The sequence below is a fragment of the Balaenoptera ricei genome, chromosome 7 (assembly GCF_028023285.1).
Source record: "Balaenoptera ricei isolate mBalRic1 chromosome 7, mBalRic1.hap2, whole genome shotgun sequence".
Classification (NCBI taxonomy): Eukaryota; Metazoa; Chordata; class Mammalia; order Artiodactyla; family Balaenopteridae; genus Balaenoptera; species Balaenoptera ricei.
In genome coordinates, this window is record NC_082645.1 from 119870496 (window position 1) to 119896256 (window position 25761).

At 55.5% G+C, this 25761-nt stretch overlaps 1 protein-coding gene across 1 annotated transcript in view; it reads left to right on the plus strand.

Moving 5' to 3' along the window:
- The window catches only part of TWIST2 (twist family bHLH transcription factor 2), a 50454-nt gene extending 25205 nt beyond the window's left edge, over window positions 1–25249 (plus strand). Inside the window, exon 2 of the mRNA XM_059927515.1 lies at window positions 24534–25249. The gene's annotated coding sequence lies outside the window, so the exon portion shown is untranslated. The remainder of the gene's footprint in view (window positions 1–24533) is intronic.
- Window positions 25250–25761: the final 512 nt, after the last annotated feature.

The following is a 25761-nucleotide window of genomic DNA, read 5'->3' on the forward strand; positions in this document are numbered from 1 at the left end:
CCATCCACTCCCTGCCTGTGGGCGAGGGGGCTGGTAGAACTAAATCCCTGTCGCCCGCCCCTGCCTCGGTCCCCTGGGTGCCTGTGGAGGGTGACCAGGGCCTCTTGGGAGACGCAGCAGCGGCCGAGCCCTCACTAGAGGGAAGCCAAGATGGCCCCAGGCAGGACCCGCACGGGGACCAGGGGCTCTCAATGGCTTGTAACTTTCCTCCCTCCTAAGAATTTCGAAATCAGGAGGAGCAAAGCCTGGGAAAAAATGGTCGTCAAATGTTTCATGAAGTGCCTCCAGAAACGTCAGGCTTCAGGTGGGCTCTGTCCGGGGGACTCCCTTCTACTTTCAAGGGTCCTTCAGGCAGGAAGTAGCAGCCCTGGTGTGCCCGCTCCCCCGGGGACTGAGGAAAAGCCTCCCCCGCCGGGGACCGTCTTGAACATCACGCAGAAACTGGTTCAGAAAAAGAGAAAACACCTCAGTGTTTGTCATAATGATAAACCAAAACCTGTCGAAGATAAAAGAAACAAACAAACAAACAGGCCTGTCTCATTAGGAACGTAGATCAAATTCTACGTAAATTATAAGAAAAATAAATTCAGCAAGGTTTCCAAAGAATAAAGCACATGACAAGGAGGTTTTATTTATGGAGTAGAAGACCAGCTGACACACTGTCAATATGTGTCAGAAGCATCAAAATTGTTCCTAATCCTCCCGAGTCATGCCATTCAGCCCATCCACAGTCAAGAAAGAAAATAAATATCATCATCTCAATAGATGCTGAAAATGCATCTGAGAAAATGTAATGCATTTCTGATACTAAAATCTCTTTTTTTGGTATTTAAAGTCTCCAGAAGCTACACTAACGATTTGTCCTCACCCTCGTGGAGAGCACCTATTTTGAAAGCTGATGTGCCAGTCACTGCCTTGGCATGAAAGTCAAGAGCATCCTTACCAACATTCTGTGTCGTAACACTGCCTGGAACATTTAAATGATTCTGTAAAACAAGAAAAAGAAATAGAGACAGAACGACTAGAAAGCAGAACGGCAACGATGTTATTATTCCGAGGTAAAGCAATTATCTACCTGGAAGCTTGCCCCCCTCTCCATCACCAAAAAAAGAAATCCGTTCAGAACCATTAGAACCAAGAAAGCCATTGAGGATGGAGGCCAATTAGTAAGTGAAGATAAATTTTAAGAACACCCTCATATACGCTAGCAATAACCAATTAGATTATATGATGAAACAAAAAGATGCCATTCATAAAAACAAAAAATGAACAACACCTCCTATATCCTTAACAAGAAAAGTGAAGGACTTTTTTGAAAGAACATCTCTTAGCTGGGGAATCCAACACAGTGTGTTTTTGAATGAGAATCTCTGCTTGCTGTGAGGCTGTTTGGAAATACATACGATTGTGAAGGTGCCATTTCTTTCTCAAATTAATTCCTGTGTTTAATGTAATTTTTAATTCAAGAAAGTTATTGTCAGGGACGCAGGGAAGACAAAGACAGCGGAAAGAAGAAATTTATGACAAGGAAACGTGAGGAGGAAGGCTGGGTGGCCAGATGTGGGATTTCAGGGCTCCGGTACTGAAATCACGGGGGCAGGCTGGGCACCAGAAGAAAACAGCATGCAGTAGGGCCGTAGAGAGCTCGGAAACACCCCAAATCTCTGTCATCCCCAGGTATAGGTAGAGGGGGGACTATTCAGAGTGTAATTCCAAAAAAGAGGGGTTGCCAGGTCTTGCAGGAATAGCCACAGGGGTTGTGAAGACCCAGGCTCTCTGCAAATGACCTTGGCCCCCAGCTCTTGAGGTGCCCTCCTCCCCGGCTGCACCCCACCTTGAGCCAGCGGTTCAACAGTGAACCCCGGGATCTCTGCGGGACTTGGGCCCCACAGCTGGCCTTTTGTCGCAGCCCGTCTGGAACCCCTGCAGACAGCCCACTCTTGCCTTTGGAGTTACAGTTGCACTTGACTGTCTCCCCCAGTGTTCTGATCTGGAGTCAGAGGGCAACCAAAGACTGCGAACTCCAGGGCAGCGCGAAGAAAGAGAGGGGGCAACCCCGCCGGCATCCGAGCTCCTCCCGTCAGGGCCCTCCCAGGTCCTGGCCATTGTCAGGGTCCGGCCAGAGGGACGCGGGCGCTGCTCTCCATGCCTCTCATGACAGTGCAGGTGGCAGGGCCAAGTTGATCTGTCTTCCAGGTGAGGTAGAGGTCCCCAGTTTCATGTGGAGTCTTTTCCTTCCGGAGATAACACAGAACGGAAGCGTGTCCCCAGGACTGTGTGGGTTTCATCTTAATCATGGCCCGAAAGCTGTACGTGGCCGTGGGCACAGATCTCATGGAGGGGACAGGACGACGGTTGGGCGGGGTGGGGTCGGTGCTTTCAGCTGGAAACCCCACGTGCCCACCACCTTTAGGAGCCCACTTTTATGTTGCATTCAATGTTACTTCTGGAGGCTGTGGTCAGAATTTGTCTGTGAAACATACCACATGAGGACACGTGATCGCACAGAAGTGCTGGGACACCCAGTAATGAGAGTGAGACCATAATTCTTAGAAGACTTCTAAGTGGATAACATCAGTGGCACAGTGTGCTCCGTGCAGAGGAAGAACCCAGCAGGCGCCAGAAAGCAGGAAGGGGTCACTGCTGTGGGTGGACACGGCTCTCTCCCCGTTGAGCTTGTGGTCTTGCGGGGACCCGAGCACCTGGAGAGGTGTGGGGTTAGTGCTGTCCTGGTGAGATCAGTGACCAGGGCTCCGCTGGACTGAGTGGAGGTGGAGGGTCAGCAGTGGATGCCCTGTTGCTAGGGTGACCGTCCCTGCCCACATCCCCAGGACCATCTCGGTTCACTCCTGTTCTCCAAGCGTGATCAGTAACAGCGCCCCTGTCATTTTCAGAAGTGCCTCACTTCAGCCGATGTGCCCTGTGGTCATCCTGTCCAGCACACACACACACGTGCACGCACACACGCGCACACACACACGTGCACGCGCACGCACACACACACGCGCGCACGCACACACACGCACACACATGCACGCGCACGCACACACACGCGCGCACGCACACACACGCGCGCGCACACACACGCACATACACACACACACGCGCACACACGCGCACACACACGTGCACGCACACACACACGCACGCACACACACACGTGCACGCACACACGCACACACACACGCACACACACACGTGCACGCACACACGCGCGCACACACACACGTGCACGCACACACACACACGCACACACACACGTGCACGCACACACGCACACACACACACGTGCACACACACACGCACACACACACGTGCACACACACACACGTGCACGCACACACGCACACACACACACGTGCACGCACACACACACACGCACACACACACGCACACACACACACGCACACACACACGCGCGCACACACACGTGCACGCACACACGCACACACACACACACGTGCACGCACACACACACACACGCACACACACGCACACACACACACGTGCACGCACACACACGTGCACGCACACACGCACACACACACGTGCACGCACACACACACACACGCACACACACAGCCTCCTGCCAGGGATGCCGAGCCATTCTCCAATGCTGGGAGGGGGATGTACATTGGAATCGTTTGTAGATTTTTCTACGGTACTCTGTCCTCTCTCTGCCCTGCTGCCCCCTCCCCATTCCAGCGCGCCCAGCTAGGGAGGCCTGTGCTGAAAATCACTCCCCCGCCATCCTGATGTGCTACCTCCAACCCCCGAAACCAGGGACCTGGCGTCTAGACGGGGGTTAGCAGGGCCTCATCCTGAGTCAAGCCCCGGTCCCTGGGCTGTGGACATCACAGCTGTGCAGACCGGGGCCCCTGGTCAGGCTGCACCGGTGGGAAGCATGCTGGACACGTGGAGGGGAGGCGGGGGGTGGTCGGGAAGGGCTTCCTAGGGCCGGCAGCCCTGGACCAGGCACCCCAAGGCCAGAGGACACGCCACTCCCCACAAGGGAGGAGCAGCGGTCTTTCTCGGGGCTCTTGTTTGCGGTTCACCTGCTCATGGCAGCGCAGGTCTCCACGTTGGCGATCAAGACGGGGTGAAGGGAGGCCACCAGGGGGGGAGTGACTCAGGCGGGGAGGGAGGGAAGCTCCCGTATGCCCGGTGGGCAGAGGAGGACCTCGGACAGAGCCCTGGGGCCGCTGACACATTCAGGCAGGCAGAGCAAAGGGGCGTGACTGTTACTGTCGTTGCTAGTGTTGAGCGAGCAGCGGACGCTCACCCGTCCAGCCAGCAAGCCCCGTGCACTCGTGCCGTCTAATGGGGGCGCGGAGGACGGTCGGCGCCCCTCCACCCCTGTGCTCCTCACGCAGCCCGTGACCCACTCACTCCCCCGTGCCTGCAGCGGCCTCTACCGTAGGGAGGGTTGCGGCGGCTCATACCTGGGCTGGGTTTGGAGGATGTGCCCACCCGGCGTGCGCTCGCTGCCCCTGAGCTGGGACGGGCTCGCCTCCCTGGCTGCGAACCCTCTGCCCCGCCTCAGGTCAGCTCCGTTCAGCAAGTACGTCCTGAGCGTCTCCGGTGCCTGCAGTTCTGTGCAAGTCCCAGTGGGAGCTCTGTGTCTGCCCTGTTTGTGTGCAGGGTGCTTTCTGGGGAGCTGCTCAGCCTTCAGGTGGGGACCCTGGGCATCACAGGGCTGGAGGGAGGAGACGGTGCCCACCTGAGCGCACTGGGGCCTCCGTCCACATGCGCCGCAGGCCTCACACCACCCCCACGAGTCAGGCAACGCCCTTCTCTGTCTCTCTGTCTCGTCTCTCTCTCTCTCACACTGTCTTGTTCAGAGAGGCACACAGAGTCAGGATTTAAGTCCAGGCGCCTCTGGCTCTGAGCCCCTGTGCACACCCCGGGCCCTGCTCTCCTCCTCCTCCCGACGGCTCTCACCTTCTGCTCCCAGCAGCCCAGTTCCTCCGACCCCGGGGCACCATGTGGGACAAACTGGGCAGCTCTGTGTTCTCCTGGAAGTGCTGGAGCCCCGGCCCTTCTGCACCAGCGCTGCTGCCCACCTGCACTGACCGGCCTTCTCCAAACTGCCGGGACCTGAAATCAGACGGTGGCTGGAAAACAGATTAGGACTTTTTTCCACTTTTGTGCTGTGGCCCAAACAGAAATGCAGAAGCCATGTGTCCCTCCCTGTGCCAGGGTGCCCGGCCTCACGAAACAGACAGCGCTCAGAAGCACGTGTAGATTTAATCTGGGTGAACGTTGACTCCTGTTGGTGTCATTTCAGAGCCCCTCAGCCCAGCTCTGATTGGCCTTCGGGGCTGCAGCCACCAACACCCAGCTCAGCCTCCTCCCTGCTCTGGCCTCTTGGCCAGGGAGTTAATGATCTGTAAAAGCACTTAAATTCATGAGGAGAACTCCTTGGGAGGAGCGAATTTGTCTGTAACTCACGGATTCATTTTGTTCCATGTGAGGGAGCTTTCAGGGAACGAATCTGCTTGGATCGCTGAGAAGTGATAACTCAATCGTAAGAGCTCTCCAAAGACAGAGCTTCTTTTCACAGAGTAGAAGGATGCTTCCCGAGGGGCTCTGCAGAAACCCAGGGCAGTCCCAGCTGCTGAGAGCCAGGGCCGCGGGGGGACAGGATGACTGGTCCAGGTGTGCGCCCAGGGAGAGCCAGGCTCCCAGGAGACACGCATCCGAGGGCATCTGGGTTTGACAGTGGAACCTCCTGTGTGATGGGCCCAGGGCATTGTCTGGTGAGGCCCAGGGATCAGAACCTGAGACGCTGGTCGGTTGGACCTGCCCGGCGTGCAAAGGGCTGCCGCATCCTCAGAGCTTGAGTCCGAGAGTGTTCACACGGGGCTGCACGCCCTCTGGTCAGCATGGCCCCAGGGGACTCAGGGAAGGTGCGGTTTGGGGCGAGATGGGCATGAATGTTTCTTTGATGATTCTTTCCCTCCAGCATCCGTTTTTTTCTGCTAATTCTAGAGACCTCAGCAAGGCTGTTGCATTTCTGGGGCTCCATTTTCTGCCTGTGGTGCCTGATGTCCCTCGGAGGAGAGCGTGGCATTTGTGCGAATCCTGTCTTACTGGGAAGGCGGGGCTGGGGACTGTCCCCCCCAACCACTGACGTCACCCTGTGGCCTGTCCTCACCCAGAAGCGGGGACCTGTGAGCACAGGTGGGGCGGCAGGCCCATGGGAGTGCAGACGGTGGGGTTGCCACATCACTCATCTTAAATTCTCTGCGGATTTAAAATCCACCTCACGCTCCCTCCTCCAGCTTCTCATCTCGGAGGAGCTGGGCTGGCTTTCCTCACGTTAAATAGGAGAAATAGGGAGAGAAAGCGGAAGTGCAGGGACAGGAGACCCAGGAGGAGTGACAGCCAGCCCATCCTTCACCGCTCACCAGCTTTTAATTCCAGCAGAAAGAAAAGGATTGGGATTTTGAAGACAGATCAGGGAAAACATTCAGCGCTTGAGCAGAAGAGTTTTCTAGAAGCCTGGCCACGGAGGAACTCTGACGCCCGGGGGGAGGTGGGTCAGATGCACCCCAGCTCCTGGGGTGTCCAGAGGGGACCGGATGGGTTTTTTTTGGGGGGGGGGGTGCGGTCTCTGCCTTGTGGAGAGGGAGGTGGCTCTCAGGAATGGAAAGCTGAAGGGCTGTGTTTTTACTGGTTTCCCAGCTGTAAGATGTACGGAACTGGCTTTTCTCTCCTTTTGCATCTGCAAGACGTCAGTAATCGACGGCCGATCAGAGTTGCTCCGTGAAGCCAGGGGTCCGTGGGCGGCATGTCTGGCTTCAGTCCATCTGGACCCACAACTTTAAATGCGATTCGCCTCCCCCTCATTCCCCCGGTGTTTATCTGGGTTCCTTCTAGCCTCCTTCCCTTCAGAAATATTCCGGTTAAACCAGCCTCCTCCCCAAGAAGGCAATGCGTGTACTCACGGCATTGGGCATCTTCTGGGGAGAGAGAGGAGTCCACAGCTTTAACCAGGTCTTAAAACAGATTTGTCAGATGCCAGCCGTGCCCCCGCGGGGACGTGCGAGTGAGCTCTCAGCTGTCCCCAAGATTCTCAAAAATCACCAGACCCCCAGGGCCGTGGAGACCTCCAGCCACTTCCACCTGGGAGAAGTGAGGTCCAGCAGCTGGGGACAAGACGTGACCAAGGTCACTCAGATAGCAGGTGGCAAAGGGGAGACAGGAGGGGTTAGCGGGGCCTGATGGGACCTTCCTTTGCGAAGCAGCCTGAGCCCTGAGGCAAGTCCCAACACTGAGGCTCTGAAACTCCTCTTGGGGTAGGCTGTCCCGCCTCTTTACAGATGATGGGTCCCTGGGTCAGGCAGACTCAACCCTGTGTCGGCAGAGCTGGACCAAGGTGGGCCTCCCCGCAGGGCCTGGGGGTCGGGGGAGCTGCTGGAGGGTGGATGGGAAGCGCCCTCCCGACAGCCAGCTCCCGCTCCAGGAGGGGGGTTCCAGGACCTGCGCTGAGCGCACTCAGTTCCCCTTCCACCATCCACCGGTCACGCCGCTTCACCTCCCCTGGGCGGGGTGGGCAAGGAGGCAGAGGGGCCAAGGGGTCACCCACTGAGTGTCATCTGTGGAAGAAGACATGGCAGAGTGTAGAATACACACGAAGACGCGTCCCTGGGATGCTCAGGGTTTAGGGTCAGCTTCTCGCGCCTTCAGTGCTCAGACCCTCCCAAACAGGAGATGGGGGGAAGCTGTGCCATCTCCTGCTCCGGGTCCCTGCTGCCTGGTCCTGAGGGTCCCCGCCTTGCTCTCGGCCCGTCTTTGGCGCTGGAGGGGCCCCTCCTCTGGGCGTGGTCCACTCTTCCCGACCTCCCTCCCAGTGCCCACGGGGTGACCCGCCAAGACCCTGATACATGCTGCCTGGTTCAGCCAGTTTTATTTAATCCAGGCAAAGTGGCAGAAGGTGAAAAGCTGGCCTCTCATGCGTTTATTGTGCACATTTGTCCAAGGAAAGAATACAGCCCAGGAATTTTATTTATGACTCTGCCCCTATGGCTACGCAGTGTCCTTAGTGTCTGCTGTGTCAGCCCACAGCCCAGCAGAGGACGTCTGGGTCTGGGGACTGTACCTTCCCGATGTCCTGTGGGTTGGCGCCAGCCAGCAGGTGAGATTGCGTTTGACGATCTTGAGGGTGATGATAAGAATTCGCCATCGAGATCTCCGAGAATCCTGCAAACCAGATCGTAAATGCCACGTAGCCCTGGGGAGATGGGGTGGGGGGGATATTATTGAACACTGTAGGGTCATTTCCTAAAGGGATCCAAGGTAGTTTTTACATTTTTAAAGTATATTTGTAATTTTAACTTGCAGTCTTAACTTATAAAAGCTAATGGTTTTCCCGCTAAGACGTAAAATGTGCCGTGAACTTTATTCTAAAGACCGACAGCACGGCTCCCATGCTTTCCCGCCTGCCTAGACCCTCTCCTGGGATCTGAGTCCCCAGCTGCTAGTGAAATGACATTAACCCCTGAACCCCTGTAAATATCCAAGGTCACAGCTTTACTTAGTGTTAATTATGCCTTCAACTCAACAATTAAAGTTCCTGAAACTCAAACTAAACTATATTGGCGGGGAAAGTGGTTTCCTTCCACATCTTTCTGGTTCACTAAATAGCTTCGATTTTGCTTCTCTAGTCCACAGTACAAGGTATGAGGGAGAATCCAAGTTCCTTCCCAGAAGATGCCATAGGGTTGCTGGTGCTCTGAAGATGAGCACAGTGTACGCGGTAATCCCTCATCCAACCCTGAGTTCACCTCACTCAGAATGTGAGAGAGCCAACTTTTAGGCTGTTTTCTGGAGCCAGGGGGATGTTGGGTGTGTGTATGGCACCCAGGCCGCCATTTTGTGTGCGGTTCTGGGTGATGCCCATGAGCTGAACAGGGTGAGCAGGCTGAGAGGCGAGGTGGGGGCAGTGGAAGATTCATGCGTCTGGTCAGTGGGAACCCTGTTCAGAGCCCCACCAGCAGGAGAAGCTTCCCTGTGAGGGATGTCCAGAGCCAGTCTCCCAGCCACACCTCCTGGTCCTGGAAGTGAAGTGACCAGGGTGACTTCCAGGAAGGAGAAGGAGAAGCATTTGTCCAGGCAGCCCTGAAAGACCAAATTTGGAGTAAATGCATTAGCAATGTCCAAGAACACGCTTGGACGAGGACGACACCCCAGGGCAGCGGTGCCAAGAGGACTTCAGTGAAAGGCCAGCTCACGCGAGCCCTGTGGAGCTTTCTTCTGAGCTCAGCGAGGACCCTTCACAAAACCCTGGGGCATCGAGCAGCGACACTGCGGGTCCCTCCAGCACGACGAGCCTCCTGAAGTCACCATCCCGGCGGAAACTTCACACCAAGGACGCCTGCCGCTGTCCTGAGGACCAGGTGGCCTGTCACTTGGAGGGAGGAGAGGAAAGCAGGGGCGGCACCTCGAAGCCGAGTAACAACTCACCTCACCACCCTTCCAGCCGCCACATCATCTCAGTAAAACAGGGTGTGAGCTCGTGAGTGAGACCCCGTTGCTACCAAGTTAACGTGGATTCACGTCGTTGTGTTCACCTTGGTGTCTTGCCCTTACGGCTGACCTTAATGACCGTTTTTTTAAAAGTTAAGTTCTTTCACACATTCATTCAGTATCTGGCTGTCTGCACCTTTCCCCCCAAAACACTGAGCTTCCCCAGCCGTGATTCTGCTACCCGTCAACCTTCAGGACTCTGACGCCCACATTTGGAGAAAGTAGTGTAATCACATGATCAGATGGTTTCCCAAGTGACCATCTACAACCGACTTTTTGTGTTTTGGACAAACCTTTGTTCAAAAACCTTGCCTTGGCCCTTGGGGCCGACTCAGCGGCACCACCAAAGCTTGGCCCTCCCCCTCCCGCTCCCCGCACCCTGCGGTTGGGCAGGGTGACTGGCTCCAGCCGGTGAGCTTCCGGAGCATCTCCAGAAGGAAGTGGGGGATACTTCAGTCTGTCTTCCACTGCCCGAGCGGCTGGAAGGCCACAAGCCCGCAACGGTGCAGCTACAAGACGGTGGAGACCCTGCCAGCCCGAGTCCTGAGTGACCTGTGGAGCTGAGCCCCAGCCGGCCTGGATGAGCAGGGACCACACGTCAGCCCGGGAGAGGCGGGACCTTGTCTGCAGTTGCAGCCTCGCCACCCTCGCCCCCACTGGACCAGCCCTGTGATGAGAGGGAAGACAGTCTGACACCGCAGGGGTCTCTCTCGTGTCCTGGAGCCTCAGACATGGTTACTCTGCTTTGCGAAATGGGTGTGTGCATTGGGAAAACTGTCTAAACTAAGTTGTTTCAGGTTCATCTTGGGAGAAGCTCAATTTCTAAAGGCACTTTTCACTGAAGTTTTTAACATATAAAACTTTTTCAGAGTGTAACCATGGCTTCGTTTATTTGTTTGCCACACGTGAGCCTCTATACCCCAGATTTCCTTGAAGTAACTCCTGTTCGATGTTGAAAGCGTTTGGGTTGTTCTGTGCTTCCCCTAAGCATTATTCGAATTCTTATCTTTGGTTCAAGGTGTATTCGCTGATTCGCAGAGTCCTGCCTCCATTCGGGGTTTTGTTAAAGCTTTCTTCTGTCTGTTAACTTTCCTCCTCTGTATGTGCTTCCAGAGTGTTTTATTTTAAAGTGGATTCAACCTGAATTCTTTAAAACTACACAGAACATCTGTATCTCACCTATTTATTGACAAAGCCTGATTAAAGAGAGTCTGGAAGGGAAGGTGGATTGCTGGATCTAAGATTTAAAGTAGCTGCCGAATCCCTTTATAAACATTGACATCAACACTGCTTTCCATGTTCATGGGTCTGTCTCGGCAAAAGAAATTACTATAGGATGTTAAGCTGGAGACCAAATGGTAAATAAATGCATTAAAAATGGGCAGATTATGCAAGGGAGATTCCCGCTTAAGGAGTGTAGCCTTTGCTTTGGTCAGAAATGTGATAGCAAATATTCAGACTTCAGCTACCCTGCTTTGGTCATAACTCCAAGGTCTCATCCCCTGTCTCTGGGTCTTAGCGCTGTTATCTTTCTAATTAAAGTAGTCGTTTCTGGCGTTCAAACTCAGGAGTATTGTTGCAATCAATGCAAAAATACAGCGGGATATTTGGGAAATACACAGCTCTGCTTGTCACATGGGCATCTGTGATTTGCACGACTGACTGTCAGGCTGATTCTTCCAGAAAGGAAGAGAAGGGAAGTCTTGGCACTTGAGTGATTGAAAACGTTCTTTTAAGAAGAGGGAGTCCTGTCTCCTTGGGCAGGTTCCAGGGTGCAAAGAGGCTCTTCTGCATCTGCTCTCCAGTGCTCAGCCGTCCCCAGAACTCCTGGAGCCGTGGAGCTGCACTGAGCAGTCACGCCCAGGAGAGTAGCGGGGTCTGATCGAACTCTGCCCCGAATTCATGCCGACTTCCGTGCGATGGGCCCGTTTGGACCAATGGGACTGCATCACCTCTACCCCCAAACTGTGAATTCAGTAGTTAACGACTGCAGCGAACTCAGGACAGAGGTGACCCTCCTTAGAGAAGGGTGCGGCGTTGTGCGTCTGAGTGTTTGTACATGATATTCGTACATGTGTGTGGGGGGGTGTGTATATGTGGTACATATATACACAGGTATATGGGATATGATGGCATGTGTGTATACACACAAACACACATACTGTCTAAGTACCAAAGGCCCTGAAGCCCCTCGGCCCTGCTCTGCCCCGTCCATCCCGCCTGCCGGGTCTAGAGCAGAGCTCCAACGCACGCTGTGTGCGCGATAGATGCTAGTTGTTGAGCGGCCGCATTTCAAAGAAAACTCTGTTTGCATTTGTACCGTAAAGTCAGGCTACTTGAGTCTCTCAGCCTGCGGTGCACCGTCATCCCAAACCCCAGGGACGCCGGTACGTGTGACACGGAACAGGATTCCGTCCCTGAGCGCCAGTGGCCTCATTTGTAACGTCCCCCCCATGGATTTCTCAGCACAAGGGGAGCATCCCTTACGTGCCAGGTGCTCACTCACCTGGGGCAGGTAGAACGAGCCCGCTTTATGGACAGGGGAGACGGGCCCAGGCTGCAGGCTCAGCGATGCTGGGCAGCACCGCCTCTGCAGGACGTCCCAGCGTCAGGCCTGGTCACAGCCCCGGGGCAGAGGTCAGCGCCTCCCTGTCCGGACATCCAGGGAGGGGCTTTGTTTGCTCTCACATGCTTTGCTCCGGCAGCCCCCAGCTTAGGAGGGGGCTCCAAAGAGCCAGTGGTTCCACGAAGCCTGTAGAAAAGAGGGGACACATTGTGTCACCGCACCATCTAGGACATGGGGTCCCACTGAGGTTTGCTTCCAGAAATGCACGTACCGCACACGGTCGGTCACTTCTCATTCGTGCCATCTTCTGTGGCTGTGTGGGAAAATACAGAATAATTCAGGGTTTTCTTTTTTCCTACTCAAAAACAGTTTGAAAACACAATACATTTCGTAAGATTTATTTGAGTCTGCTATAATTTATTTGAGCCTGCTATAATTTATACATGTGGGATTTCAACCCAGGAAATTTGGATTTTTAAAAATCGAGCAATAATGAAAGTATTTGTGTATCTCTTTACTTGGCCCTGGGGGCTGAGAGCCGTCTGGGATGAGGGCGTGACTCTAAACTCTCGCATGGAAGCCAAGGCCAAGGAGGCCCCTGAGAGCACCTGAGGTCCCCCAAGACCTGCCCTTCCCAGACTGGACTGCTCAGTCCCCAGGGTCAGTCGGCACAGCACGGGGCGGTTACCAGTGGGCTGATAAGAGATAGTAAGTGAAGTCAGACAGAGAAAGACAAATATTATGTGATAGCACTTGTATGTGGAATCTAAAACAAATGAGACAAATGAACTTATTTACAAAACAGAAACAGACTCACAGACACAGAAAACAAACTTACGGTTACCAAAGGGGCAAGCAGGGTCGGGGAGGAGGGATAAATTAGGAGTTTGGGATTAACAGATACGCACTACTATGTATAAAATAGATAAACAAGGACCTACTGCATAGCACAAGGAACGATATTCAGTATCTTGTAATAACCTATAATGGAAAAGAATCTGAAAAAGAGTAGATATATATAAAGAATATATATGTGTATTATGGGATGACCAGTTTGCTGTATACCAGAAACTAACAGAACATTGTAAATCAACTGTATGTCAATTAAAAAGAACAGAGTCTATCGCCCACATTCACAGGTCCTTCTAGGTTCAGTGCAGACAAAGGAGCCCTTAGATTTGTGTATTGCGAAATTAGAAGTTTGAATCTCAAAAGCAAATGGTTGGGAATTACAGCTCTTCGTTGGAAGGAGAGTGATGGATGCCTTTTTTAGGAGGAAATATCTAACACTTTTTCCAGAGGCGACACCGACTCCAGGTGCTTTGAAGATCATCAGGGTAACATTGACCTTATCCGGTGGATGGGGACCCCCGGTTGATCCTCTTCGGCTGACAGCAGACCCCCCTGTTAATGCCCCCGGGACCCCACTCCCTCGCTGCCAGGAGCCGGAGCATCTGTACGAGATTCTTCACAGACTTACCTCGGGGCTTACTGGCGTGAACTTGACTTCTGTTTCTGTGTCTGCTGCCCCTGGGGCTTGAGGGCCCCCAGGTGTCAGCTGGGGGTGAGAGGAGAGTCCATCAGATGTCCTTCCCCGGGCAGGTCTACGGGGTGAGCGAGGAGGGTGCCGGCTTCACCCGCTAGCAGGAGGCCGTGGTTGTGGCAGCACGTGGAAGCCCAGCGGGAAGACACACAGGAGCCACAGGCCGGGGGGTCGCCCTCTCGCTGGGGCCAGGAGCTGGCGGGCGGGGCCTGCGGGCTGCCTGGGAGGGGTGGCCGGTCTAGGAACGCCGAGTTCTCTCTGCGTTTGCCCTGAGACACCTGAGCGCCTGTCCTGGGGCCCACCGGATGTCCTTCGGTTGGAGTTAGTGACCGCTGGGGGCAGAGAGCCAGGCTGTGCGGGAGGAGCTGGATTCCTGCAAGGGCGAGAGGTGACGTTTAACAGCCGGGCTTGTTCGTGGACCGCTTACCGTCTCTCTGCCATTTACCTCCTAAGTGGACCGTCCATTCACTCCCCTTCCCCTTCAGCTCTCATCGGCCGTTAAACACGCACGTTCAGTTTGATTTCACCACGTGCCGGGGTGTTGACTTGCTCCCGTGGAACCCACCCCAAGCCCACTGCGCACACCTTTCCTCGGGAACCCGGGGCTGGCCTCCACCAGGAGGGTCAGTGCTTTCCCACCTCAGCCCTGGCCGCTCACAGCCGTGTGGCCGGTCCAGCTGGGGGTCGCTCACTCACCCCGTCCTGTTTCTATGAGCTAGTTTTACCCGAACCCCTGAGGCCCTTCCACGCTTGAGTGTGGGCTGGTCAATTTCTGAGTATGATGTTTCCCAACAGAGATAAGTTTTACTCAGGTGGTGCTGAGGTTTGAGACTAGGAAATGGGCTAAAAGTAACTGAATCCAGAGCTTGGGAAGCAAAAGGCCTTGCTGAAGGGGTGGGTTAGCCCAGCCCCTGGCTGGTCTCCGGAAAGCTGGCATATCCCTGTGCCTAGAAGAACATCCTCCCGCCAGGGCCCCCTGGCTGCTGTTGGTTTGTCAAAATCAATCCCATATCTCAAGAGGCTGCCAAAATCAGGGTTCCCAGAGATGGGCAGGACCGGGGATTGGGTCATAGTAGGATTCTTAGTAAGGTTTTTGCATTCTTCTGGATGTGCACACCTATGTGCATAATATTTCAAAAGTAGCATATTTTTTTTCTGGGTGGTTGGAAAAAAGAGGGCCCAATAAAATAGATTTAGGTGCAGTTATTTCTGTAAACCATTTTGCATTTTAAAAATTGCCTACTTTTCTGAGATTAATCGGGGAACTAAAAGCTGGCAGAAGTCAGGCAGAGGTCATCCTCACCGCCGATGCATTCCTGGAAACAGTGTTTCTATCCCCCATGTTTCATCATTTGCGGGAAATGTTCTTTCCCATTTTCCAGGCCGTGCTCCCCCGTGAGAGATGGGGTGGCACGCTCTGGAGACAGCGGGAGTCTGGGTTTCATTCCCAGCTCTCGCTCCTCTGCTCTGTGACCCGACGGGTTTGCAGCCTCTCCAGGCCTGGGTGTGTTTATGTTGAAGACGTGGAAATGAGGGCAGAATCCATGTAGGAAGCCAGTTCCCGGCATGCTTTCTGTGCTCCAAACATGCAGAAGACTGCTCGCAGCCAGCCCAGTCCCCACTGCACTGGACCTGCCCTCCCCAAGGTCACCTGCTGACCGCCCCCATGGCCAGGGGCAGGTCGGAGCTCTCCCCTGCAATGCAGTCCTCCGGCCAGCATGGGGCGCTACCGGCCAGCTCCTCCGGCCTCTTCCAGATGGTCCCCGCTCAGCCTCCCCACCTCCCCTGAAAGTGTGACCCTAAAGGCCTGCAACCCCCAGTTCTGCCCCCGACAGGAGGCTCAGAGATGGAGAATGAGGCCCAGGTTTGGGATCCAGAGGCCTGGGTCCAAATCCTAGCACAGCAAGGTACCCTCATCCCTTCCAAGGGGAGGGTCTTGCTCATAAATCTGAAGCCCCCAACCCTCTTCTGGGGTTCCAAGCCGCATATCCTGCTGAGTGAACTTAGCCTTCATGGTGTCACGAAAGCACTGAGAACTCAGCCCGACCAGCACTCGCCTTATTTCCCCACAAAAGCGCCTTCTCTCGTGACCCCTATTTAGTCCCTGGGGTCACGACCCCTCCTGTTGCCCGAGCTGGACCCTCGGTCACCGCTCACCTCTTGCTGATTCTCCAGCGCTGCTGCGTCTCCCCAGGGTCCTCAGCCCTTTCCTCCTGGACCACAAGGGGGGGGCCGCCCCACCCAGGCCCCGCCGGGGTCTCCGCGTCCTGGCATCCTTGGGGCCGCCCCACCGTTATCTCGGGAAGGCCCAGCTCATTGTGCGGTGCACTCCTTATTACCCCTTTCATTGCCTCCCCACTGCTCTGTGGGTCCTGCCCATCTCGGCCCCCCCGAAAGTTGCCTTCACCATTACCCCCATATCCTCACCTTCCTCCAGCCCACCTCGCGTGTGCCTGTGCCCCCTCGCCTCTGCCCACGGGGCCCTTGCCCCTTCCCGCCCAGGACCAGACTCCTTGAAGACCCAGCGCCAGCCCCTGATCCCGTGAAGAGCTCCCCGAAGCCCTGGAAACTTAATCATTACGTTCTCTGTGCTTTTATTATGTGCCTTTTAATACTTTTATTGTAACATTTCTGATATTTTGCTATAATCATTTGTATTTATAATATTTGTTTGTATTTTAAAGTAAAATAATTGTAGACCTTTACGTACCTATATTATACATTCATTAGCACACATTACATTTTTGTTGTAATAATTTATTTTATTGTCTGTCCCCAAGTGAACTATGAACTGGTTGAGGACAAGGGAGCAGGTCCTCCTCATCCTTACATGCCAACGTCCAGCAGGATGCCTGATGCCAGAAACCCTTCAGTTAATATCCTCTCGAGCTGGTGCTGCCGTCACTGGGACCCTTGTGTCTTCAGATACTCCTTTGTCAAATGTGCAGAGACATTTATTCACTCGGTGCCCCCAGGTTTGGACCCGAGTGAAGGGTGTTGTGGGCATGGAGTCGGTCGTGGGAGAGGAGGGATTTCCGGCCCGGGGCTTAGCTGGCCTGAGTTCTGCTGGTGACTCTGCACCTGCCTGGTGACTTGGGATAAGTCTTCCCCAACCCCAGGCCCCCGTCTCCTCACCTCCGAAATGATGTCATTGGATGGGCCATCCTTAAAGGCACTTCCTGCACCTCCAGCCTGAAATGGGGCGCCTGCAGGGAGACTGTTTACTCCACCCTCTAACACTCGGGAGTTTTACTTGGAAGCTGAATGTAGTGACATCTGGAGAAATCATAATTCACCGGTTAAACTAGTTCCTGGGTTTGGAGGCCTGTGGACCCGGAAGAGGCTGTATCCTCCTCGTCTCTGGTTACTCGGGACTGCTCGCCCTCACTGTCTCTGCAACGTGGGAGGACCCTTTGCAGCGTCTCGTGTCTCGTGACTCATGGAGAAGAAATGGGACGGTCTCCCTCCGCGGCAGGGCTGAGGATGGGTCTGCGGGAACCCCTGGCCTTCCTGTCGCAGCTCCCCTGGGAACTGAGCAGGGCGGGCCCTGGGGAGTCTCGGGCTGCGGGGGGTGGGCTCTGCAGGGCGCTGTCTCCAGGCAGTGACATTGGGAGGCACCAAGTAGGAGGGACCCGCCTGGACGCCCAGAGGCAAGCATGCCCCCTCCCAGCCTGTTCTCAGGGCCACTTCCCCATGGCAGACAGGTCACTGCAGACATAGCCTGAGTCACTGAAGCCAAGCGCAAGCCGGGGCCGGGGGAGAGACAGAGAGAGAGAGAGGGAGGGAGGGGGAGAGAGCGCTGTTTCCACTTCTAAGTGGACGTGAAGTTCTCCGTCCCCTGCAGGAGCGAGGCCAACAGCTCCGCTGCAAGCCACCAGGGAACCACAGAAAAGTCCTGGCATCATAAACGCGGTCATTCCAAGGAGGATTCCTCTTTCTCACACATGGCGGGCTGGCTGGGGTCAGACGTCTGAGTCGCGGAGCCTGGAGAGAGGGGCCACCTGTCCCCACCCTCCTCACCCTTCCACTGACCCCAGACCCTGAACAGGGCAGGGGCCCCTGGCAGGTGGCGTCTGCAAGCAGGGGGCTTGTCTGGGACACACACAGGGGGCGTCGGTGGCTCCAGCACAGACGGGAACGGCCCCTCTGGAACCCACAGCCTGCGCCGGTGTCCGGGCAGCAGTCCTGAATGTCACACTCGAGCTGAACGCGCAGGTCCTGGAATCTTTGAGGTCCCGGCAGAGCCGAGAGGAGCAGGCAGTGGCTCAGGCATCCCCGCAGGGCAGCAGAAGCCCCTCCACCCGCTGGGGGTCCTGGGAGCCTTGTGGTATGGTGGTGGGATACCTCCCACCCAGCCGTTCCCCAGGAAAGCAGGACTGTCCAGGAGGGACGGGCCACCTCCGGCAGAGAAGCTCCGGGTCTTAACTCTGGCCCCATTTGCCACCTCCTTGCCTCTCACTGGCCTAATGAGACTCACATGGCTGCAGCTTCTGTCCCACTCTTTAACAAAGGGCCCAGGGGCCTGTAAAGAGAGGCCAGAGTGTCCTGCCTTCCCAGCCGCTGCTTGGTTCAGGGACCACTTACAGCCCCTTAAAGGGCAGGGACTCCGAAGGGGGAGGGAAGGACCGGGCGAGGGAGGGAGGTGGGACAGCCGTCCGGAGGAACCTTGTAAAAACGCAACAATCTCACAAGCCCAGTGCTTTCTGCTTTACATTTGCTGGGAGAGGAAGCAGTTTGCCTTTTGTCTGTCCCTCCATCGCCCCACAGGGATATGTCCTTAAACTTCTCCTTTGAAAATCAAGTTGCACTTAATAGAGTCCAGCCTATGGGAGGATGGCTCCGGGCTCCCTCCTGCCGTTCTAGGTTTTAGAAGTGGATTCCCAAATAGTCATTGGGACGGGGTCCGTTTTGTCGTTTGGCATTGCCAGTTCTCTACCCTGCTGCCCCTCGGGGCTTCCAGGCCCGGCTCACAGCCAGGAGAGGTGCCCAGGGGCCACAGGGAGGGAGGGGCCCTGAACTGGGACGACAGAGGGCCCGCATGTGCAGGGGCAGCTGGACCCCCGCCTCTCCGATCGCCCAGGTGAGCCTGGCACCTGCCCCGGCAGGCCTCGGCCGCTGGTCCCTAAGGGAGGGCGTCCTGTTGACGTGCTTTCCCCGTTATCCAGGCCTGATTGGAGCTCGCTGCTCAAAGCTTCGCATTCTCTCCAACGAAAGCAAAACCGCTCTTTCCTCCCGTCCCTGCACAAACATTTGTCACAGAAACAGCCTCGGGGCAAGCGGCTCTGGGGGAATGAGCTTTGTTCTGGCCACCCACTGGCACTGCCCATCCCGGCCAGGCCAGCAGGCGGCAGGGAGGCGTCCAGCACCTGCCTGCACCCAGTGCCCCGTGGTCTCTTCAAATCCCCTGCCCAGAGGGAAGAAGAAAACCCGTCCGGCTGAGTGGGTGATCCTTCCCAGACTCCCTGCGGGGCCTGTCGCTGGCACCCCTGCTGCCCTCGCATTCAGGTGGGTGATCACCGAGGTGCAGCCAGACGAGCTGGACGCGGGCTGGCTGCACAGCTGTGTCCACTGCGTGTCCCGGGCGGGCCCCGGGGGGGTCTCTGTGTCTGGGGCTCTCAGGCAGGAGTGTAGCGGCTGGCACAGCCTCAGGGCCTGGCTGCCGGCGGGGCCCCGCCCCCAGCAGGGAGCATCCTGAAGCTGGAATCCTTGTTTCTCCAGCCACGTGCCCCTGGCAGCCACAGCCCATCTCAGCCGCGGTTCACGTCTCTGAACAGGGATGCGGATGATGTAGGCTGCGCACGATCACCCACTTCTTCCTGCTCGGGGGGCATCTCCGAAGAACGGGGATTTTGCCAGAGTGCAGGTGCTGATTCCTCAGTTCCGGGCGAGACCTGCCGTCTGCGTTTCTCACAAGCTTCCGTGTGTTGGCGACCCTGCTGGTCTTGAGGGGCAGAAGCTTAGAACGCACGGGAGACCGAGTGCGTTAGAGAGCGCGGGCGCTACAGGGAGCCTGGAGCTCCTGGTCACCTGGCTGACCTTCACCTCTGCTGTCTGTCTGACCTCCTCATTGTCGTTCCTCTTTCAGCAGGTATTTATTGAGCACCTACTGTGTGCCAGGCGCTGCTCCAGACCCTGGGGACCCAGCTGGGGAAGAATAGCGCCCTGCCCTCTTGGGACAGAAAGAGCGCTGGCCACAAGAATCTTACCTGTTTGTCTGGTTTGCAGTGGGGGGGTTGTTAGATCATTTGTTGCCATGCCTGCAGAGACAGAGCCCAAGCTACTTCTCACCTGATGGAAGACGTTTCCTAGTAGTGTTTCCCGGAAGCGGGACCTGATAGGTGTATTTCTTGAGGTCTTAAATGCCTCATGTTTCTTTCCCTCCCCACGGGGTCCGTGGATTCTTGGGGAACAGAGCTCCGGGGACACCGTTCTTCTCCATAGAAACTCTTTGCGTCCTGGGATTGTCAGTTAGCAGGTGGTATGAGCACAGGGGAAGTCACCCCAGTCTGGTTCTTTTTTGTTTCTTTTTATGTCTGGAAGCCTGTAGGAGGTTTTCTGTAGTCTTAGAATCCAGAACTTTGTGATGTGGCTCGGTTGCTTGTCTTGTTGGGTTTCCTTTCCAGAACTCGGTGTTCCTTTTAATCTGAAACCCTCGATCGTTCTTGAGCGTGGGGACTCTTCCGTCAATATCCCTCCTGTGACCGCGTCCGCTTCCTCCTTTCCACATACCTTGTCTTTTTGCTCAGATGCCGGGAGATTCCATGAGTCAGTCTCCAGTTCATTAATGGTTTTTCATCAGTGTCTCTTTTGCTATTTTGCTTCTATTATTTAAAAAAAAATGTCTACTAATATTCTTTTTGTGATTTCCAAGAGCCCTTTTCCCATCTCCTGGTTGTTCATGCTCTTTCCAAACAGCACATTCTCATTTTATCCACACACTCTCCTCTGGCTTCTCCCAAGATAATCATTTCCGCTGTTTTGAAAGGTGGATCCCCATTCACTGGGCTGTTTGTGTGGTGCTTAGCTCGGCAGGTTCCCCACTGTGGTCCTCAGTTGCCTGACGCGAATCATCACTTGTTTTCTACTCGTATTTACGGCACGTTTTGTTGGTGATACGAAGTTGGTTCTGTCCCTCCAAACCATTCTTGGGAACTGTGTTCAAACGGTCAGGAGGCTGTGGGCAGGCTCGGCCAGGGGACAGAGGGCCCCCGTTGAAAAACAGTGCAGGACAAATGCCCAAGAGGGAGGGGGGCTGGCCCGTGCAGAATGGGTGAGACCCACCAGGGAAGGTGGCAACTGTCAGCTCTCCACCCCTGGGTCCATTACTGCTCATCTCCCCCTGGCACGTTCCACCCCCGCCCCTGCACAGTGTACCCGGGAGCCCAGGTGTCGAGGGTCTTTGTTTTAGGCGTAGTGAGCGGGAGGAAGGGGGCAGCAGGGGGCAGCAAGGGCAGCCTGACAGGAAGAGCCCCTTCAAGTGAGCTGGGCAGTGCCAGGGGCCTGTGGAGGCAAAGATGCCTCCACTTTTCATGCTGAAGGGGCAGTGAGAGCTGGCACAGCGCCCTGGATGTCTGCTCTGTGCTGGGGACCGTGGCCACGCCCCCGGGCTTCTGTGAACAGCTCCTGGCCTCCTGATCCGCCCCTTCTGCCCCCCAGTCTCCACTGGCAAAGCCTCAGGTGTGCGCATGTGTGCATGCGTGTGCTGTATCTGACTAGGAGAGATTTCACATCTGTGATCATCTCCCTCCACCCTTATTGCTCACCCTACTTTCTTTTGGCAGCCCGACCAAGTCCAAGGTACTTTTCCCCTTCCCTTCTGGTTGCAGAGTCTTAGCTGCACTTCCTCTAAAAAAGTTGTCACTGTCTACCCTGAGCTCTAGTTGTTTATAAACATGTTACTCCTCCCCTGCTAGATTTCTCTGATTCACCTCTGGGCTTTTTAAACAGCTAACAGCATTCCTGGCACATGAAAGATGCTCAGTACATGTTGGGAAGATAGATGGATAGGTGGATGGATGGATGGATGGATAGATGGAAGGGTGGATGGGGGGGATAGATGGAAGGAAGGGTGGGTAGATGGATGGAGGGTAAATAGAAAGAAGGAAGGGAAGAAGGGAGGGAGGGAGGAAGGATGGTGGATGGAGGGATGGATGGATGGGTGGAAAGAAGGAAGAAGTGAGGGAAGGAAGGGAGGGAGGGAGGGAGAGAAGAAGGGAGGGAGGAAGGAAGGAAGGGTGGATGGAGGGATTGATGGAAGGATGGTGGGTGGATGGATGGATGGGTGGGTGAATCAGTGAATGGATGGAAGGCCTTAAAATGAATGCTTCCCTCTTAAGCCCGCCCCTACCTCACTTTCTGGAGAGCTTTGTTAATGTGCCCCTCCCTGTGTCAGGCCCTAGGGATACAGATTCGAATAAGACCCTCTGTTGCTTCTCAGTGCCCAATGGTCCGGTGTGGGTGAGAGAGGCGGACGGCCACCCTCTCAGTCCAGCCGCTGCCCAGCCTCTCTGCCTGCCCCCCCTTCCTGGCCGGGCAGACAGATGCAGAGTGAACTGTGTACAGGACACACGCACACGGTTTCAGGTGGCTCTCACACGCGGGAGGCTGTCGGGGCCCCAGATGTTTTTCATTTGTGGCTGAGAACGCCGCCCATGTCAGCAGACACAGCTGGGGTCAGGGTGACATCAAGGCGGCCGGCCCCGAAGGCTCTCGGTCAGAAAGACTAATGAACCTGCCGCTCGCTCCTGCCCAAGCCCTGGGCCCCGCAGGCATGTGGCGTGAACCCTGAAACCTGCGCTCCTGGGGGCGGCCCTGTCGTTTCTGGCTTTCCACGGATGATGCTGTATTTCCCCTCGGAGGGCTGGCGCAGCTCATATATCAAAAACTGCTGTAATTATTTCCTCCCACTGAGGAAGGCTTCCATTTAGCTTTCTCTAGCTGCCCCCCTTATTAATTATCTAATTACAACCACATTCTCCAAGAGAGAGCAGCCTTTGACTTTCTGCCCAGGACCACTTAAAAAGGCTTACATATTTGGAGTGCTCTGAACTTGGAAAAAAAAGAAGTGCATGTGTGTTTCCACGCACTGGAGTTTTAGGGAAAATGTGTCTTCGCTTTTGCAGAGCTTTGTCTTGATGCAGTAAAGGTTTCTAGAGTTCCCTGAGCAGCTGGGCTTTAGTGTGGAGCTCAGGGTTCCACGGGGAGGCAGCTGGGGGCGCAGGAGGTCAAGGCACATACCTCCTGCTGCCCCTGCCCAGTGGCGTCAGGCCACACACCCACACACACCCCCACACACACGCACACACGCTGTAAATGCGGGATTGGCTGCAAGCTGGCTGGGTGTGCTGTAGCACTGGGTCCTGCAGGATTGGGCAATCAGCAGTCCACGGCCCCAGAACAGCAGGCGACAGGCCAGCAGCTGCCCCAGCCACGAGCTGCCTCCTTGGAGTGAGGTGAGGGGCCCACTGTGCTCGCCCCCAGGCCCTTCAGCATCCACGCGTGGGACCTTTCCAGCGCGAGGTCCTTGGCCAGGTGCTCGTGCCCAGTGGTATCCCCGGGGCCCTCCCACCGTCCCCACTGCGGAGACTTATGACCTTGGCTTACGGCGGCTGCGACACTCACTCTGTAGTCTGGTGGTCGGACACCCTGGCCTGGATCTTCTCTCCAGCACATTTTCTCCAGCAAGCCTGTGGGCGCAGATGGCAGCCTGTGAGGTCCTGAGTTGCAGGAGCCCTGCCCGCTGGGTCCGCCGGCACATGCCCCTCCCTCTGCCACATCACTTGGTCCCCCTCCTCCCCGTCAGCAGCAAGCTTCACTCCTCGACCAGACCTCCCAGTGGGAAGGCAGGGGTGTTTCTGGTAGAGCGTGGAATTTTTGTCGCTGGAATTGCTTCCTGGGAGCCTCACTGGCCAGGTCCTGCGGGAGGTGGTGGAGATGGGGGTGAGGGGCTCTGGAGACGGCGGCTGGAAGCTGGCCCCAGAGCTGCATTTTGATCGACCCACCTGCGCTTTATGGATCAATTCCATGAGCTCCGGGGCCTCGTGGGGCTGGGGATTCGACAGTTGTGTATCTTGATCGCAGTGGAGGGTGCCAGAATCCACAGGTGATGAAATTGCCTGGTGCACAGACACACACACACGCACACACACACACACACACACACACAGACGAGTGAGGTGTGAATAAGCCCTCGTACTGTGCCGAGGTCCCTCTTCTGTTTGTGATGCTTCACTAGACTAGTGCCAGGTGATACCAGTGGGGGAAACCAGGTGAGAGGTGCATGCGACCTCCCTGTACATTTTTGTTTTGCGTTTGTCTGTGAATCTGTAGTTTTTTCAAAAGCACAGCTGTAGAAATTCATCCCCTCTGACAGCTCCTGCCCAGCGGCCGTCCCATTACTCCGCGTCCTCACCCCCAGCCCTCCACAGCTGGCTTTGCTCGCACCGCTGTCCCGAAGCCCTGCAGCCGCCTCACCCCAGCACCCCTTCCCCTTCCATGGGGGACTGCTCTTCTCCGTGGAAGCTCCACTCGGGAGCGGCTCAGCCACGGGGTCAGCACCGCCCTGCAGGGCACCTTGGGGGGCAAGGCTTTGGTGGGCACAGGAGACAGGAGATCCGGCCCTCTGGGTCTGCGTGCAGCCGGAGAGGGCGGAGGTGGGGAGGGGAGGGGGAGCTCCAGGCCTGGCCTGGGTCCCTGGGGGCAACGGCCTGCAGGTGCCCAGTGGCCCTGACTACTGCTCACCTGTCCAGCTTCTGCCAGGGCGGACAGGGAGGAGACGGGTGTTCAGAGCGGCTCGCACCTGCCCCGTCCCGTCTGGGGGCCCCTGAAGGAGGGCGGTCCCCAGACACCGAGCCATGCAGCGGCTTCTCAACCTCCCTCTACCTTGTTTTCCAGACTGTCCCGCGGAGCTGAGCGCACGTGGAACTGGGGTGCATCCGAGTCTGTAACTTCTGAAACCCGAATGACCTCCGGGAAGCCCCCCCTCTCAGTGCTCCAGCACGGTGCCTAGACCAGGGCACAGCGACAGACCCCGGACCGCACGGCCCCCTCCCCGAGACGGTCCCCGCAGAGGAAGTGGCGCTCATGGTCCTTCTTGCCGGTGACATGTTCATTGCCATCCTCGCCACTGTTTGAGGGTGGGAACAGACCCAGGCCTGGGTTTTATTTTTTTATTTTTATGTTTTGAGGGGGCGGGGATTTATTCTTTCTGAAAATCGCTAAATTCAGGAACACATTTTACAAGGATTTTGGATTTGTATTTCCCTCTAAGTGCCTTTTTTTAGTGTATATTTTAAAAAATAAGCCAGAAATGCCTTCCTGTACAATTCTGTTTAAACTGGACCAAGGCTCTCAGAAAAAGAACCTCGTGCTTCCTTCCCACCCCCAAGCCCCTGCATGATTGTCTCAAGGAAGCCTGGAATTCTTCTCACTTCTCCCCTTTCTCTTTCTCCATGATTTGCTCAGCTAACCTTTTTTTTTTTTTTTTTTTTCTGTTTCAGTGTATATGTTGCTTATTTGTTTTATTTATTGAGATATTTTTAACAAGCTCAGTGACTGCACTGTGGCTCTGTATACTGCTCCCTCCCAGGAACAATAAAGACGTCCTTGCAGCCCTGGTCTTCCGTCTCTTCTTTTCTCTACTTTGCAACACGAGAAAGGGCCTGAGAAAGTTGGAACGGGTTGCAAAAATAACTATCATTTCACTTTAAAGGGGACCAGAAAGGATGTGAGACATTTTGTAGCATACATGATTGTAGAACTTTCTAGAAACTACCAACACTAATGCAGTTGAGAGTGTTAACAGACCCGGGCCTGGGAAAGCAGGTGACGTTGGCCTCAGCCCCTCTAGGTGCCCATCTTCTCGCCTACTACCTACGCCCCAGACTCAGAAGCTAGAGGTACGCTCTCCAGACCATTTCTTGTTCTTCAGATCAAGAGTCACCCGTCCTGTGTCCCAGGCCTGCTGTTCAAGGTCAGTGCTGGCCAGTGCCGGCGCTGCAGCCTTCCCCGGTGGAATTCCTTACTCTCCCCAGATATGGCATCCATGCCCTCCTTCACACTTCTCCCAGTGGGTTACAGTCTGCTCTGCATATGTCCAGTCCCCCTGATAACATGAGCTCCA